This window comes from Mytilus galloprovincialis, chromosome 7 (assembly GCF_965363235.1).
Source record: "Mytilus galloprovincialis chromosome 7, xbMytGall1.hap1.1, whole genome shotgun sequence".
NCBI lineage: Eukaryota > Metazoa > Mollusca > Bivalvia > Mytilida > Mytilidae > Mytilus > Mytilus galloprovincialis.
The window spans coordinates 60,167,838-60,184,622 of NC_134844.1; the positions used below are offsets into that span (position 1 = coordinate 60,167,838).

Consider the following 16,785-nt stretch of genomic DNA (forward strand, 5'->3'; position numbering starts at 1 on the left):
CTTAAAATAGAAACAGAATTAAATATTGGGTTAGAAAAACACTCTTGTTCGTGCATGTAATCTATTTTTTTTTTTTCAATGATACATGTTTGTAGTGTTTAATGTCTATCGTTTTGTAATTTTTGTAATTACTAAATGCCTGTCTGTCAGTTTGTTTGGTTTTGGTTTTTTTTTTTTTTTTTTTTTTTTTTTTTTTTTTGTATTTTAATAACAATTCTATTGTTTGGATTTTATTATTCTTATTCTTGTATCTAAACAATTAAAGTTTTTTTTTAAATTTAAGTCGACAAGGACACGAATGTTAATTGCATGAAAACAAATCAAATCAACCCCCCACCACCACCACCAAACCCTAAGATGCATGGCAATGCCTTACTAAAATTCGTGCACGTGACATAATTTCCGAGAGTGTTCTAGTCATGTGGTTGTTGTAGTAAAATGCTTTAAAAATCTTAATTACACAGGAAGTGTATTGTTCATCCGAAAATAAACCTAACAAAATCAAATGGCTTTAATGAATACGCAAATAAAAAATGATAATACTTGTAAATTACTGATACTTGAAACTATTTGTTATATTATTTTGAACATCAATTTTGTTTGTTTTTCCCACATTTGTCACATTTCCCTAGATGCAATCGCAAATAAATCACACTTCAGATCGTTTTGAAATAAATTCGATGCATTCTTTCAATTTCTAAATAAAAGCATCTGATAATTTACTAAGTACATATAACATGACCGATAAAAATAGTTAGACAGTGATGTGAAACAATATATTCATAGAAATAAAAATTGTGTTAATTCATTCTTAAAAGGTCATGTTCCCTTTTGAAATATAAAAAGGCAATTATAATGCTCTTAATAATTCAACAATTTAATGTAGGATTATCTTGGAATTTTAATGGAGTAATGCCATCAATGTTTTTTTCGTCGTTAAGTCTGTGTTAATAGATATAAGAATAGGTGGTATGAGTGCCAATGCATGAGACAACTCTCCGTCTAAGTCACAAAGGTCAAAGTGCGGTCTTCAACACGGAGCCTTGGCTCACACCGAACAGCAAGCTATAAAAGACCCAAAAATTAATAGTGAAAAAACATCCAAACTGGAAACCCAACGGTCTAATCTATATAAAAAAAACAATGACCAACAAATACTTATGAACCAAATCAACAAACGACAACTACCAAACATCAGATAAGTTCGACTTGTTCTTAAACATGTTAAAAAAAGTCCAGAATTTATCTTTGTTTTAAATAAGAATTACATGTACTTGACAAAAGTAAAGTTTTATCTTGTCCAATACTACCGTCAATATTTTACATAACATTTCATTGCATATAAGATCATAACAATCACTGGAAGTTACTCATACAAGATTCCCCCTTTTTTCCTGTCAACAAGTAAAGTAACCATGTCATTTCAAATTTAAGTTTCCGACGTATTTTAGATAAAACACAAAGTTGAAATAGGAATAATGCTTTAAATTACTCAAGATACTAGTTAATGTGCATGGATTTTTGTTCTACAATGAAATGCAGGATTTATTTCATTCAACTGTCCTATTGTATTTTCGTATGAAACCGGATGTGACGTACTATTTATGTGGTATTTCACATGAAAAGATTCGAAACTAGTATGATATACATAAAACTTAAAGTAATGATTAATATGTGTAGATTTAATCGACTTTTGATTTTTTTCTAAAGGAAAAATAACAATAATCATCTTTTCGGCCATTTAATTCTTCGGTACGCGTACGCAAATAATCCTTGTACAAAGATGATCAAATATATTTCCTACGCTAACCTCAAAATATTTGTTTATCTGGTCTAGTGGTATTTTGAGCTGTACACAGTACATGTGGTGTTGTCGGTTGAAATCTTAAGTTTGAATTCCCCTGTAGAGTCTTGACAAAAAGTGACATTGTTGATCTGAATTCAAGACAAAATGTATTTAAGCATATTGACTATATGTTTCAATAAATCAGTCACGACGAAACGCGCGTCTGGCGTACTAAATTATAATCCTGGTACTTTTGATAACTAATTAGAGTGTTTTTTCATGTAAAGCTTTCTGTGATCTAACAAACGAGATCATCAAAGTTATAATAAGGCAATCCAATTACATGTTGTAGTAGTCTTCAAAGCGATTTTCCTGATTAATGTTATAGAGTATCTTGTACATCAATGTCTTTTAGATTTTATTTGTTTAAGTTGAAAAAAAAACATCAGCGGTTTTTCATGAAAATGATCATATTGGATGAAAATATTCTGTTTCAATTAATCCAAAGTCTTTTTAGCGTTATCAGCAGTATAATAAATTTATATATCTTTAACATCATTTACAAGATATACAACGTATTCCTACGAGGTTTTCTTTCAGTATATTGAAGACACCAATCTTTTTTTTAATTTATCCTATGTGAAGGCATGCGATTTAATTTATTTAATACTAGATATAGGAAGATGTCGTATGAGTGCCAAGGAGACAAATCTCCATCCAAATACCAATTTATAAAAGTAAACCATTATAGGTCAATGTACGGCCTTCAACAAGGAGCATTGGCTCACATAGAACAAAAAGCTATAAAGGGCCCCAAAATTACTAGTGTGAAACCATAGAACATATTTTGATTTTAAATTTTGAGAAAGAAAAAAAACTTCAGAAAGGGAGTGAAAGGATGATTACAATAAAAATTTCGGGGGCATAAACACACGAGTTTCAGAAAAACCTACATTGTTTGATATTTTACTATATCTTACATACAAATTACCTTCTTTTAAGCTAACCCTCTTCCAATCATGATTTCGTCAAACATTAATTCACATTCTTATTTTACATCCTTCTTCTCCCGCTCATTCACAAGTCTGCTGTTCCTCACTCTCGCTCACGTTTCTCTCGCTCCCATATTCTCTCGCTCACTCTTGCTCTCTCGCTCTCACATTCTGTCGCTCACTCTTGCTCTCTCGCTCTCATATTCTATCGCTCACTCTTGCTCTCTCGCTCTCACATTCTCTCGCTCACTCTTGCTCTCTCGCTCTCACGTTATATCGCTCACTCTTGCTCTCTCGCTCTCACGTTCTATCGCTCACTCTTGCTCTCTCGCTCTCACATTCTATCGCTCACTCTTGCTCTCTCGCTCTCACATTCTATCGCTCACTCTTGCTCTCTCGCTCTCACATTCTATCGCTCACTCTTGCTCTCTCGCTCTCACATTCTATCGCTCACTGTTGCTCTCTCGCTCTCACATTCTCTCGCTCACTCTTGCTCTCTCGCTCTCACATTCTATCGCTCACTCTTGCTCTCTTGCTCTCACATTCTCTCGCCCACTCTTGCTCTCTCGCTCTCACATTCTATCGCTCACTCTTGCTCTCTCGCTCTCACATTCTATCGCTCACTCTTGCTCTCTCGCTCTCACATTCTATCGCTCACTCTTGCTCTCTCGCTCTCACATTCTATCGCTCACTCTTGCTCTCTCGCTCTCGCATTCTCTCGCTCACTCTTGCTCTCTCGCTCTCACATTCTCTCGCTCACTCTTGCTCTCTCGCTCTCACATTCTATCGCTCACTCTTGCTCTCTTTCTCTCACATTCTCTCGCCCATTCTTGCTCTCTCGCTCTCACATTCTCTCGCTCACTCTTGCTCTCTCGCTCTCACATTCTCTCGCTCACTCTTGCTCTCTCGCTCTCACATTCTCTCGCTCACTCTTGCTTTCTCGCTCTCACATTCTCTCGCTCACTCTTGCTCTCTCGCTCTCACATTCTATCGCTCACTCTTGCTCTCTTGCTCTCACATTCTCTCGCCCACTCTTGCTCTCTCGCTCTCACATTCTGTCGCTCACTCTTGCTCTCTCGCTCTCACATTCTCTCGCTCACTCTTGCTCTCTCGCTCTCACATTCTATCGCTCACTCTTGCTCTCTTGCTCTCACATTCTATCGCTCACTCTTGCTCTCTCGCTCTCACATTCTATCGCTCACTCTTGCTCTCTCGCTCTCACATTCTATCGCTCACTCTTGCTCTCTCGCTCTCACATTCTCTCGCTCACTCTTGCTCTCTCGCTCTCACATTCTATCGCTCACTCTTGCTCTCTCGCTCTCACATTCTCTCGCTCACTCTTGCTCTCTCGCTCTCACATTCTATCGCTCACTCTTGCTCTCTCGCTCTCACATTCTATCGCTCACTCTTGCTCTCTCGCTCTCACATTCTCTCGCTCACTCTTGCTCTCTCGCTCTCACATTCTCTCGCTCACTCTTGCTCTCTCGCTCTCACATTCTATCGCTCACTCTTGCTCTCTCGCTCTCACATTCTCTCGCTCACTCTTGCTCTCTCGCTCTCACATTCTATCGCACACTCTTGCTCTCTCGCTCTCACATTCTATCGCTCACTCTTGCTCTCTCGCTCTCACATTCTATCGCTCACTCTTGCTCTCTCGCACATTCATACTCTTACTCTCTCTTATGCCAATGTGAAATTTTAGAGTTTAAACATTGAACGACAAAAATAACACGATAATGACTACTGTACCTATATTTTGACTACTTTATTTATTATGTCTGTTTAGTTCACGCATCATTGTAAATATAACGGAATTTGAAGAGACTGTCGTACAAAGTGAGAGGTTTAAAACAAGGTTTTATCCAACATTTTCTACATTTGAAAATGCCTGTACCAAGTCAGGAATATGACAGTTGTTGTCCATTCGTTTATGATGTGTTTTGTCATTTGATTTTGCCATGTGATTAGGGACTTTTCGATTTGATTTTTCTTTTTCTCTTGCACACTCATACTCTTTCTCGCAAACTCACTCTTGCTCACTATCGCACACTTTTTGCTCTCTCTCTCTCTCTCTCTCTCTCTCTCTCTCTCACACACACACACTCTCGCACACTTTTGCTCTCTCTCTCTCTCTCTCTCTCTCTCTCTCTCTCTCTCTCTCTCTCTCTCTCTCTCTCTCTCTCTCTCTCTCTCTCTCTCTCTCTCTCACACACACTCTCGCACACTTTTGCTTTCTCTCTCTCTCACACTCTTGCTCTATAATACTAATAATAATATCTCTATTTAAAGAGAGTAACTCATTTGGATTAAACCAATTTTCAATAAGGCTCTCTACATACAATGTTAATTAACAATATGAATGAAACATAATTAATCTACTATTACACACATGTAAACTATATAAAGCAATATAACAACAACAAAAACACCTATGGTATACATTGTGGCTTAACTAATAAATTTAACACTTTTAAAAATATAATGACTTGTAAGGGTATTTGATTGCAAATATACATTTTGATTTTTTTAATTTCACTGGACAGTGAATTCCACACTTTTGGACCACTAAAAGAAAAACTTGGTGTATAATTCTGTTTTTGATTTAGGGACAATACAATTATCCGATGATGAAAGTCGAGTATTGTGCAATTGTTTACTATTTGTAGGCACTATAAGATTGGATAAATGTTTTGGTGCCAGTTTTGGTGTTTTATACATTAAAAACGATTTGTGGTAAAGTATTCTCTAAGTAAAATGAATAATTCCAGATTCCTCAAATAGTTCAATAGATGGTTCACGAATATCGCGTTCGTTTAGAATAAAAAATTTAAGTAAAATGTCAACTAAAAACTTGTTACAGTTTCTCCATATTGAACGAAGTAATCCAAATGTGGAAGAATATACGCATTGTAAAATAGAATTAGTGCATTGTGTTTCAAGTATTTCTTGATTCTTTTTAATAAAGCTAATGAATAATTAACTTTTTTGATTATATGATTAATTTGATCATACCAAGAAAGAGTGGTGTCAACAAAAATACCCAGGACTTTTCACAGTGACTTTCATTAACCTTTTGACCATTAATGGATACATTTAATGTGTCATTACACATGACAGACATTTTTTGTTTTGAACCTATACACATTGTCTTTGTTTTTGACACATTAACTTACATTGCCAGCAACCCAATGACAAATATTTTCTAATACAACATTGAGTGTCTGACTTATATACCTTTTGTCTTTTCCAATTACAGAAATAGTGCTATCATCAGCAAAAAGATCAAGATTAGGATTAGGATTACACAAAGGCAAATCATTAATAAATATTAAGAATAATATAGGACCTAAAACGGACCCTTGGGGTACACCTGCTTTTAATGTAGATACATCTGTCAAAGTATTTGAAATTGATACGACCTGATGTCTATCAGCTAAATACAAATCATTAATAAATATTAAGAATAATATAGGACCTAAAACGGACCCTAGAGGTACACTTGCTTTTAATGTAGATACACCTTTAAAAGTATTTGAAATTGATACGACCTGATGTCTATCAGCTAAATACGAAGTAAACCAATGAATTGAATTATAAGAACATTTATATTTTTGTAATTTTTGAAGGAGCAGTTTATGATTTAGAAGATCAAAAAGCTTTACACAGATATAAAAATACTGCCCCTACTAAATTTCCTTCATCAACGGCTTTTAATAATTTATCTAACAAAGAAGTCATAGCAGTTTGACAGGAATGGTTTGCACGAAAGCCTGATTGCATGCCATACAATAGATTATATTTGTTTAGATATTTCATCAAATGAGTTTTTACGTGTCGCTCAAGTAAATCTTCGATAGTAATGGTAAAATTGGAATAGGTCTGTAGTTAAAAATATATTCTTTTAACCTTTATTTTTAAATACTGGTAGAACTTTAGCCAGTTTGAATAACGATGGGTATACTGATTTTCTGATGCTTAAATTAAAAATGTGGAATAATGGAACTCAAATTAGGTGTGATGACATTTTTAAAAACTTTGCATTGATATTATCAAGACATGTTGCTTTTATCTCATCACGTGTGGTTAACTGATTGAGATCAAATTCATTATTTATTTGTGGTATGGTAAAAAAGACATTTTCTGGTATAGGACATGAAATATAATTATCAAGTTTTCAAGAACAACTGGTGATTGAGTCTGAATTAAGATTAACATTTTCGGTAATATTTGAAAAATGTTTTGATGTATAAACTAAAAGCTCATCCCTAGATTTATCAATTCTCTCTCTCTCGCACACTCTCATAATCTGAACTCTCACTCGCACACTCTCTCTCTCTCTCTCTCTCTCTCTCTCTCTCTCACACTCTGTATCTCGCTCGCTCACTCTATCTTTCTCGCTCGCTCACACAGTCTGTCTCTCTCTCTCACATTATCTCTTTCACATTCTCTCTCGCTCACACTATCTCTCTCACACTCGCGCAAACTCTCTCACACTCTCGCGCACTCTCTCTGGCGCACACTCTCTCACACTCTCGCACACTCTGTCTCTCTCGCGCACACTCTCTCTCTCGCACACTCGCACACTCTCGCACACTCGCACACTCTCTCTCTCTCGCACACTCTCTCTCTCTCGCATACTCTCACTCTCATTCTCCTTCTCCTTCTCACACCCTCGCTCGCTCTTGCACACTCTCTTTCTCGCAGTTGTGTATTACTCTACCAGAAAATCGTCTGTATAACATTTAATTTAGTAAAAACTGCATGTCATACCAACAATATGGCTATAGCAATAGATGGGTTCTACTCCTTCAGGGATTTGACAATCGCAATCCATCGGGGAGAACACTACAATCTATCGTACTCTTCCCTTCAGTTTACCTTCATTAGGTTGGAGTACAAATAATGTACAAAATTTAATACAGTAATTGTATTAGACAATTAATTACATAATTTGCGGTATTTTAACATCTTGTATGTGGCAATTATATTTATAAAAAAGACTCCGCTATGTTTTTTCTTTTCTTTTGCAGTTCATTTGTTTATTGCTCTACTGCTTTTCTTGTTTATTTAGTCTTTAATTTCTTTATTTGTGTATTATTGAAAAATATTAAAACGCGACGAAATCAAGGGTGCTAACTGTTATATTCATTAAGTTTTGTACTTCATTGTTAGTCAAAACAAATGATAATAAATAATATGGCTTTTACCACATCAATTTAGTTCACTTACAATCAGTGAAGTGGAAACATATCAACATTGATATACACTTTAATTGGTATACTAAAGAATTTTCAACGGGATTAAAAGATATAATTTCTAGAATAACATTCTTGCCTACAAGACATGATAAATAGATTAGTTAAAAAATAATGAAATGACTGCTTTCATAAAACACATATTTAAAAAAATTCTCATCAACCTACTTCTCCAAAAGAAAGCAACCATAATTGCAACAATGGATGTTTTAAAAGCAACAGCAAGACAAAAAAAAACATAACTGTCATTGTCGTATTGTAAAACATTTTCAGGGTTTATTAATAAAAGATTGCATTTCTACTTTGTCTAATGTTAGACATTCTCAAATTACTTGGTTTAATTTGGCGTCTTTTATAATTAACTATACTACATGTATAACACACCCGCCCATATGTCAACGAGAGGTAAATCACTACTACCGAATGTACAAGATCTGTTTCATATCCTGTTATTTTCCTGGATAATGACAGAAAGGGCGACTTCAATGGAGAATCTATGAAATAGTTATCAAAGGTACCAGGATTATAATTTAGTACGCCAGACGCGCGTTTCGTCTGCATAAGACTCATCAGTGACGCTCATATCAAAATATTTATAAAGCCAAACAGGTACAAAGTTGAAGAGCATTGAGGATCCAAATTTCCAAAAAGTTGTGCCAAATACGGCTAAGGACTACTAATCTATGCCTGGGATAATAAAATCCTTAGTTTTTCAAAAAAATCAAAGTTTTGTAAACAGAAAATTTATAAAAATGACCAAACGTGATAATTTCAACTTTGCAACTGTCAACTTCCTATTTCTAAGCAGTAACAAAGCACCTACCCTGTCAGATGATGTTTACATAATTATCTTAACTGATAACCTAAGCGTGTGCATGCTCACACTGTACGGATTACATTAGCTTACACAAAAAACTGCTCAAACAGAGTTATGAGAAGAACAACTAATTATGACACTGCATACGCTTTACGGTCACCATTATGAATAGGTTGACCAATACAATACGTCTCAAATTATTAGCGTCATTTTGTCACATTATTTTCCATCTCTATACACCAGCTACAATGGTCGTCTAAAGGAATGACCATTTAACTTCAAAGGGCGACTGGTTACGTTGCTGTTTTTAAAAAAAAACAGTATTCTGATCGCCATTTTAATGGGGGAAAATTCTGGTCAAGCAAATGACAAAAAAAAAATCTGAATGCAAATTTTCCCCATACCTTATTTAGTGTTATAAAATAAATTGATTGTAAGCGTGATATTTTTACTGACAGTGGATTCGTAGAGTCTGATAAACGGATGCTATAGAAAGGATTATCATCTCCATGGTAGGAGACGATAATCCTTTTAGATCAGATTTATGGAAAAATATAATTGCGTCATCGGGATTTAATTTTAGTGATTAAATATGTGTGACACATATAACGATTGAATTATCATACATTATCATATGTAAAGCCACTATCTCGTCATCTTTTCATCGATATCTATAGATTATCGTTGATCATCTCAACGAGATTAGTTTTCTCGCTTGAGTCGGTACGGCGAAAGCGAGAAAAGCAATCGAGTTGAGATGACCAATGATAATCTGTTTATCGCTATTTTACCTATGAACGACGTTGTCAATTTCATGTGAATTTCATTAGCAACGCCACGTGCCTCCTTAGTTTCTAGCGATAATTGTCCATCTCAAGCGAGTAACATGATACGGAAAATTATCACAAAAAAATATCAAAGGAAAAATGCATCAAATAGGGATAAATGTTATTCCTTAATACGAATTGGCCTTGCATGTTTGCCTATCATGAATCATACAAATTTTACAGGGTGGCACCCCATGACCCGGGTAACACTAACTATATACTCTTCCATTACACAGGTTAAATTCACTATTTCAAAAAATGCCTGTACCAAGTCATGAATATTACAGTTGCTATCCATTCGTTTGAAGTGTTTGAGCTTTTGATTTTGCTATTCGATTAGGGACTTTCCGTTTTAATTTTCCTCGAGATCAGTATTTTTGTTATTTCACTTTTTATACAACGGTTTTTCATTCAATTTGGGTTTAACTAGCGATTTTTGCTTAGAGTTAGTAGGTCTTTGGTCTTCGTCTTTAGTCTTTTATTTAACATTTCGATTTCGATAGCCTTTTTGGTATCATTACCTTTTTGAACCCTCATATACATATCTAAATTATCAATTCGATACCGTCTAACCAGAAAATGGATAGTAATTTGCCTAATTACTGTTTGTAAATAATATTTTAAAAACAAATTGAAAAGGCAGTTTGCATCTGAAAGGATCGTTAAAGGCAAACGGTTTGACGAACTATTATAAGATAAAACTGAGCCATGAAACCATTTATTTTAGTGTTTATTAACTATAGTAAAAATACCACTGTTATAGAAAAATATTTAAGAAGGAATACAACAAGCCTGGGAAATTTAATAACTGCAGCAGTTGTTAATAAAATGTATTGACTCTGCCCCTTAGAAGCATAAACGGAAGCAATTATATCATATTATAGATTTTTGTTTCGTATAAATAATTCTAGCCTCAAAACACTCGACTGTCTCTTATCCTAATAAAATTGGTTTATTGGTGTTCTATACTTTGCTTATAGAAGAAGCATGCTTCCTGTTTTAATTTGTACCGAATGTCTTTCGCAAAGACTAATAGTATCGCGTCATGCTATATTTACATCAAAATGACTTTAGCATTTTATTCTGGAAGTTGGCCAGTAGTCTGTCGTTTGTTGCTGTGTTACATATTTGTTTTTCGTACATTATTTTGTACATGAATTATGTAGTTAGCTTTTTCGTTTGAATTGTTTCACATTCGTCATTCCGGAGCATTTTGTGCCGTATGGGCTTTGCTCATTGTTGAAGTCCATACGGTGACCTATAGTTGTTCATTTCTGTGTCATTTTGGTCTCTTTTGAACAGTTGTCTCATTTCATTTCACCAGTCATACCACTTATTTTGTTTTATAATCATATATACAAATAAGAAGAATTGGTATGATTGCAAAGCCTATCCACAAAAGTTCAAAAGAAGTAGATGTAAGCAATTATGGGCAACCATGTTTTTATGGTGGAATAAATCAAAATGAAAACGATTATATGCATAAAGTATGTTATTGTGTTGCCAATTTCAGCATGATTTGAGATCAATTTAAGGTATTTATTTCTGTAATCGTCCATTGATTTTAACTTTACTTCAGCCATGATAGTTATATACCAGTAACATATTATAATTACATGGCCCGAGAACACATTTATTTCGTAGTGCATTTCTTTAAGACAATAAATTAAAATTAAAAAAATCGCACCGGCTCTATCTCAAAAAGATTTTTATAGTGTAGGGTGCTACTAGTGGGACAAATAATATCAAACTATAGAAACTTCTTCCAGCTCTAACTCAAAATATTGACAATTCTGTTAGACATGCAGCTTCAGACGTAATAAAATTGGACCTTTTTTAACTGGACCAAATTAGTGCTTAACATAAAGATTCAGCACCCAATTTTTTTTAACATCTAATTGCACCCCCTACTTAACATTTCATGCATTAGATAACAAGAAATAAATTGGGGAAGAGTATCATAACAAAAATGAAAGTTACACACTAGGGATTATATTCGTAGACAACGAAAACCAATTAAGGACGATAACTGTGTCCTTGGACCATATTTGTGAATAATTAAACCATTAATTGACAATTCCCAACCAGGTGTTAAATACTTACAACAAAACAAAATGTCTTCTAAAGTATTGTTGAAAAATTAACGCGATGAAAGAATATCATTTAAAATTTAACTTCAAAATAAACTTTAGGCACGGATAATACTAACAAAGCATTAAAGAAATAACACAACAGGAAGAATAATCAATAGATTGATTGTTGGTTGCTTAGTGTATAATGAAAAATATTTAACGCATGCCCAGGGCGAAGGATATCCAATTGAATAATTGTGCCTCCAAGGGCGTGGTTGTTCGATGCAGGGGGCTCCCTACCCAGAGTAAAGGGGGGTTCCAAGTATATGCTCCAATTCAAATGCTTGATCGTCCAAAAAAAGGGGGTTCCAACCCCCGGAACCCCCCCCCCCCCTTGGATCCGCCACTGCGGTGGTTGTCATCCAATATTCTCTAGTGAAAAACAGTTACTAGTACTCGGAATAAATACACGGTGAAATGAAACTGCACTTACACTTTGACTTATAATGGTTTACTTTTGCAAATTGTGACTTGCATGGATGGTGGGTTGTCTCATTAGCACGTATACCACATCTTCTTATATCTAATGATTTCATTCAATCAACAAATTCTTAGTCAATGATGTTATAGCAGTGAGTCAAGAAATATTACCAATTCGAATCCGTCCTCTTTTCCTCTAACTCCGAATTTGTATCTACATGCGCAACACGACAGATGCCACTTGTGTAACAGGGTCATCATCTACATACCATTAATATTTTAATATTATTGTATCTCCTCCGGGTTTGGTTTTTTTTTTTTTTTTTTTTTTTTTTTTTTGTGTTATAATGTAGTTTATGTTCTGTTTTGTTGTAGTGTTTTTTTTGCTTTTTTTTACTTTGTTTATGGGTAGGTGGGGGTTGGACTGTTGTTTTTCGTTTGGTTGTTTCGTGTTGTTTTTTTTTTTACCATGGTGTTATCACTTTGTCTGAGACTCATGAGTTTGAATATCTCCGACTCGTTCATATCCTCCATAAATGTGCTTAATTATAATACATAATCCCTTTGAGTAAATAATATTAAAAGACCTAGCAAAATTGAATGTTTATATTCAATTAACCCACAAAGATTAGTTTCACCGAGAATTAAAAAAGAAATACAATCATTACTTTTTTGCGAATGGTTTAAGAACGTAGAAACTATAGATCCGGATGTTTGAATAATCCACATCAAAGCCTTAATTACATACTGCTGATTCTAAAGCACGCAATTCTATAACACAGAAGCTTATTTTGAACCATTTAATTGCAAAAACGTTCTATAAGCTATGATTGCTTTAAAGGATTTAAAACTATTAACACATTAAAAATGTCATATTGAAACATCACCTCTAAATCAATTTTAACCATTCATGGATAAAGCATTCGTGTCATAATATTGATAATTCTTTTCATCAAATGTTTTAGTGTTTGTTCTTCAAACAAAATAGAAAAAATATCAAATTAAAAAAAAAGAAGTCAAGATAGTGCATGGGTGTCATTTCTTTATTCTGTAATAACACTTAATTATTTTTAGACATTTTCAATCTTAATTATTCTATATTCATTTTGCCCATTATTTTTAGACATTTTCAATCTTAATTATTCTATATTCATTTTGCCCATTATTCTTTATTCTATAAATTTGACACCTTATTATTCTTTATTCTATATATTTTGACACCTTATTTTTCTCTATTCTATATAGTTTACCACCTTTTAACTATATTTATCTATTTGTTTTTATTATTCTCCCTATTTATTTTATTCTGTATCCACCTGCCTAGCGTTTTAACCTTTTTTCCATTATTTCCTACAATTTAAAACCCATCCAGACTCGTATACATGAAATGAATTTGGAAGTTATAAGTCTATAAATAACTTAACAACTAGGGTTAATCAGTAACCTTCCGTTTCAATGAATGCTCTTTTAATCTTGATTTATTTCATTTTATTACAACTTGCACAAAAACGGCACTTCGATTTCTACAGATTTCGCGTTTTCCGATATTAAATTCATCATTTCCTATATGTCTGTATCTGTTAGATCAATTTAACTGATTTATAAATAATCGAAATGACCCCAGGCAATAAACCATATTAATAATTGCAATGTAACAATTGTCGTCATTTATCAGTTCAATATTAATAGATAATTCAAGTCAAATAAGGAAAGCCACTAACGAATAACAATTGAAGTAGAGAAGTGTTTCTGATGCTCTTGACAAAATTGACATTTCCTTAAATACATGATAATAGACATCACGGAATACCTGCATTAATTGTTATAAGGAATTTAATATAACTTTTCAGTGATAAACAGGCACTAAAATAGATTGGAACATGTAGTAAAGTCATGTTAATGTAAAAGTGCGTCCCAATTGAATCTAACCTAACATTATGGACAAAAAAACGGATTGTTCAAATATCAAGCATGAACAATTTGATAAAAATATTTGTTCTTGATGTTTGCTTAAAGTTCACTATCAAATATATCATGCATACTAGAAAGAATTTACAATAAATTCAATTACAGGTAGGTTTTACAAAGGTCGTCCGTATTGGTGCGGGAAATATAAGTGATATTACTGCAAAAACGGGCAAGACAGATAGGTTGACGACGTTTTGTCTTATATCTGGCAATCTCCATCTCAAGGAGTTGTTACAAGTGTTCCGTAACGTAGACAGATTTCCATTCACACTTCACAGAATATTAGATTCAACTTCCAAATTTCCACCGAAGCTGGTTGCGTATTATGCATACATTCTGCCCCGTCAAAGAGATGCCTCTCTTTAGCATGCTTTTTTTGGGGGGAGGGGGATGGGGGTTGATACCAGATTGCAGAAGATATGGTGACCCTATTTCTGTTCCATGGTAAAACCTGGGTTAGTATCACATGGAAATAAAGTAGTTTTATAATTGTGATTAACAAGCTGGATATAGATTACTCATACTATGTTTTCTATGTGATGTTATGCTATTGTTTCAGAAAAAGGGAGAAGGTTTGGATTCCCAACCCAGGATTAGGCGGGGGGGGGGGGGGGGGGTCAGCTATTTTCACGGAAACAATTCTGAAAGAGAAATAAAATGGAGCAGTAACAAAGTTTTCGACGAAGAAAAACGTTAAACATCATAATCTAAAGAAAACTTACCAATTGACAAAAAATTAACAATATAAAACAAAATTAAAAACTAACCAGTGAGCCACCAGCACCCAACCAAAATGTTTTTATTTTTTTACCAATTCATTTGTATTATATATATGTGCCATATCAAGATATACATAGGTTAAAATATATCCAAAGACAAGTGCCTTGTTTGTGTTCCGTTCCTGCTTAGCAAGCTTAGCTAGTGAACTTGATGGGTTTAAAAACTGAGAGAAAAATTTACGTGAAAAGGGTAACCATAGAAAACTTTCCTTTCATTTGCAGGGACATTCCAGCAGTAACGGCTTATGGAAAATACACATCTCTATGTAGTTAGGACATTTCAGAGTATGCATTTCATATGAAGGTTTCATTTCTACAGAAATATTGCTTAGAAGGAAGTTGATGAAGAAAAAGTTGTTATGTACATGTTGCAATCGTTAATTTGAAATTAAATGATGTTTTGGTCGTTATGAAAGTCGGTATTATTGCTGAGTTATCATGACAATAAACTGATTAAACAAGAAAGCTTCCTGATCCAGTTTGTCCGTGTTGTATATGGTTTCATTGCAGAAAAATACATCATTGTTATGATTTTAATCTCGATGAAATGTTTCATTATTTTGTTATATTTGTTTAATATAGATTAGGTTTAACTATTCATGTGATTATTCTTCGCATAGAAAAAAAAACGTGACAAAGTTGCGTGTGCGATAACAATTATACTAATAAGTATTTTAACACATTTTCTGGTCTTTTCATTTTTTAATTCAAAACTTCCACGGTTTAAGATCAAAACGAACTTCATTGATTCTGCTTTAATTTGTAAATAATTTTAATCGGCGTCCAATATGTTGCGCATATTCTTATTTTCAGCATACAACTGTTTGTCTATTTTTTTTAATTTTTATTTTTATTTTAAAGATATTTGATACTTTGTCCGTTGAAATGTATTATTCAATAGATTGCAATGAAAACTAATCACTAACTGTTGCTGAACCAAGAGTCTTTCATTATCACTTAATATATAGGTCTTTAGAATTTAATATGAATAAGATATAATTTAAAATTATGAGATTATTAAAAACTGATAAATCGCAGCATGTTTATTATTGAATAATCTTTGGCTTTACTTGCAAATGTAATAAAAGTCGAAAAAAATAATAATCTGTAACTGCAGCACAAATACAATGCTCTGATAATATTTGCTCTTAAATTCTGTTCAAACTCGACTTGTTCATTGTTTGAGTCTAAAAATCAGATCATTAAGATTGATGTATTTAATATAATATATCTACTATTTATCCTGCCATATTGTGGTCTACGCGATCATTCCGGATAGTGCAGGATTCTAAATTGACGAATTGTTATGTTTTATGACTTGCAGAATGCATAAATAGAATAGAAAATGGAAGTAAAAAGGCATAAAATAATAATAAAACACCATTTTGATCATTCAATACCAACTTTTGACATGTACTAGAAAAGGTCGTACCGGTACTAAATTTTAGTTATACACATGCATGTAATTCCTTTGTAAATCGAAATCTACAAAATATTACTATTTGTGAATTGATGTAAAAAGGTAAGATTAAAAATGTAAGCAGTAAAAAAAAAAATATGGAAGTACTTCATAAAGGGCCCATGTATTAATAAATGTAATCTACTTAATTTAAGATTTGTTCTGAACGGACGATTTTTTCTACATGCCCTACGGTATATCAGTAATACGATTTGATAACCAAACTTAAGTGGTTTTATGCATACCAGCCCAGTATTAATTTCTTGAGTTTTAGTGTTTCAATAAAATTGGGTAAAAGCTGTGTGTTACTTTTAAAGTAGATTCCAACACTTTTTTTTCAAATACTAATG

At 33.5% G+C, this 16,785-nt stretch overlaps 1 long non-coding RNA gene across 1 annotated transcript in view; it reads right to left on the minus strand.

Moving 5' to 3' along the window:
• Nucleotides 1-16,785, minus strand: part of LOC143083401 (uncharacterized) — a 28,144-nt gene that overhangs the window by 2,575 nt on the left and 8,784 nt on the right. The gene's annotated exons all lie outside the window — the stretch shown is intronic.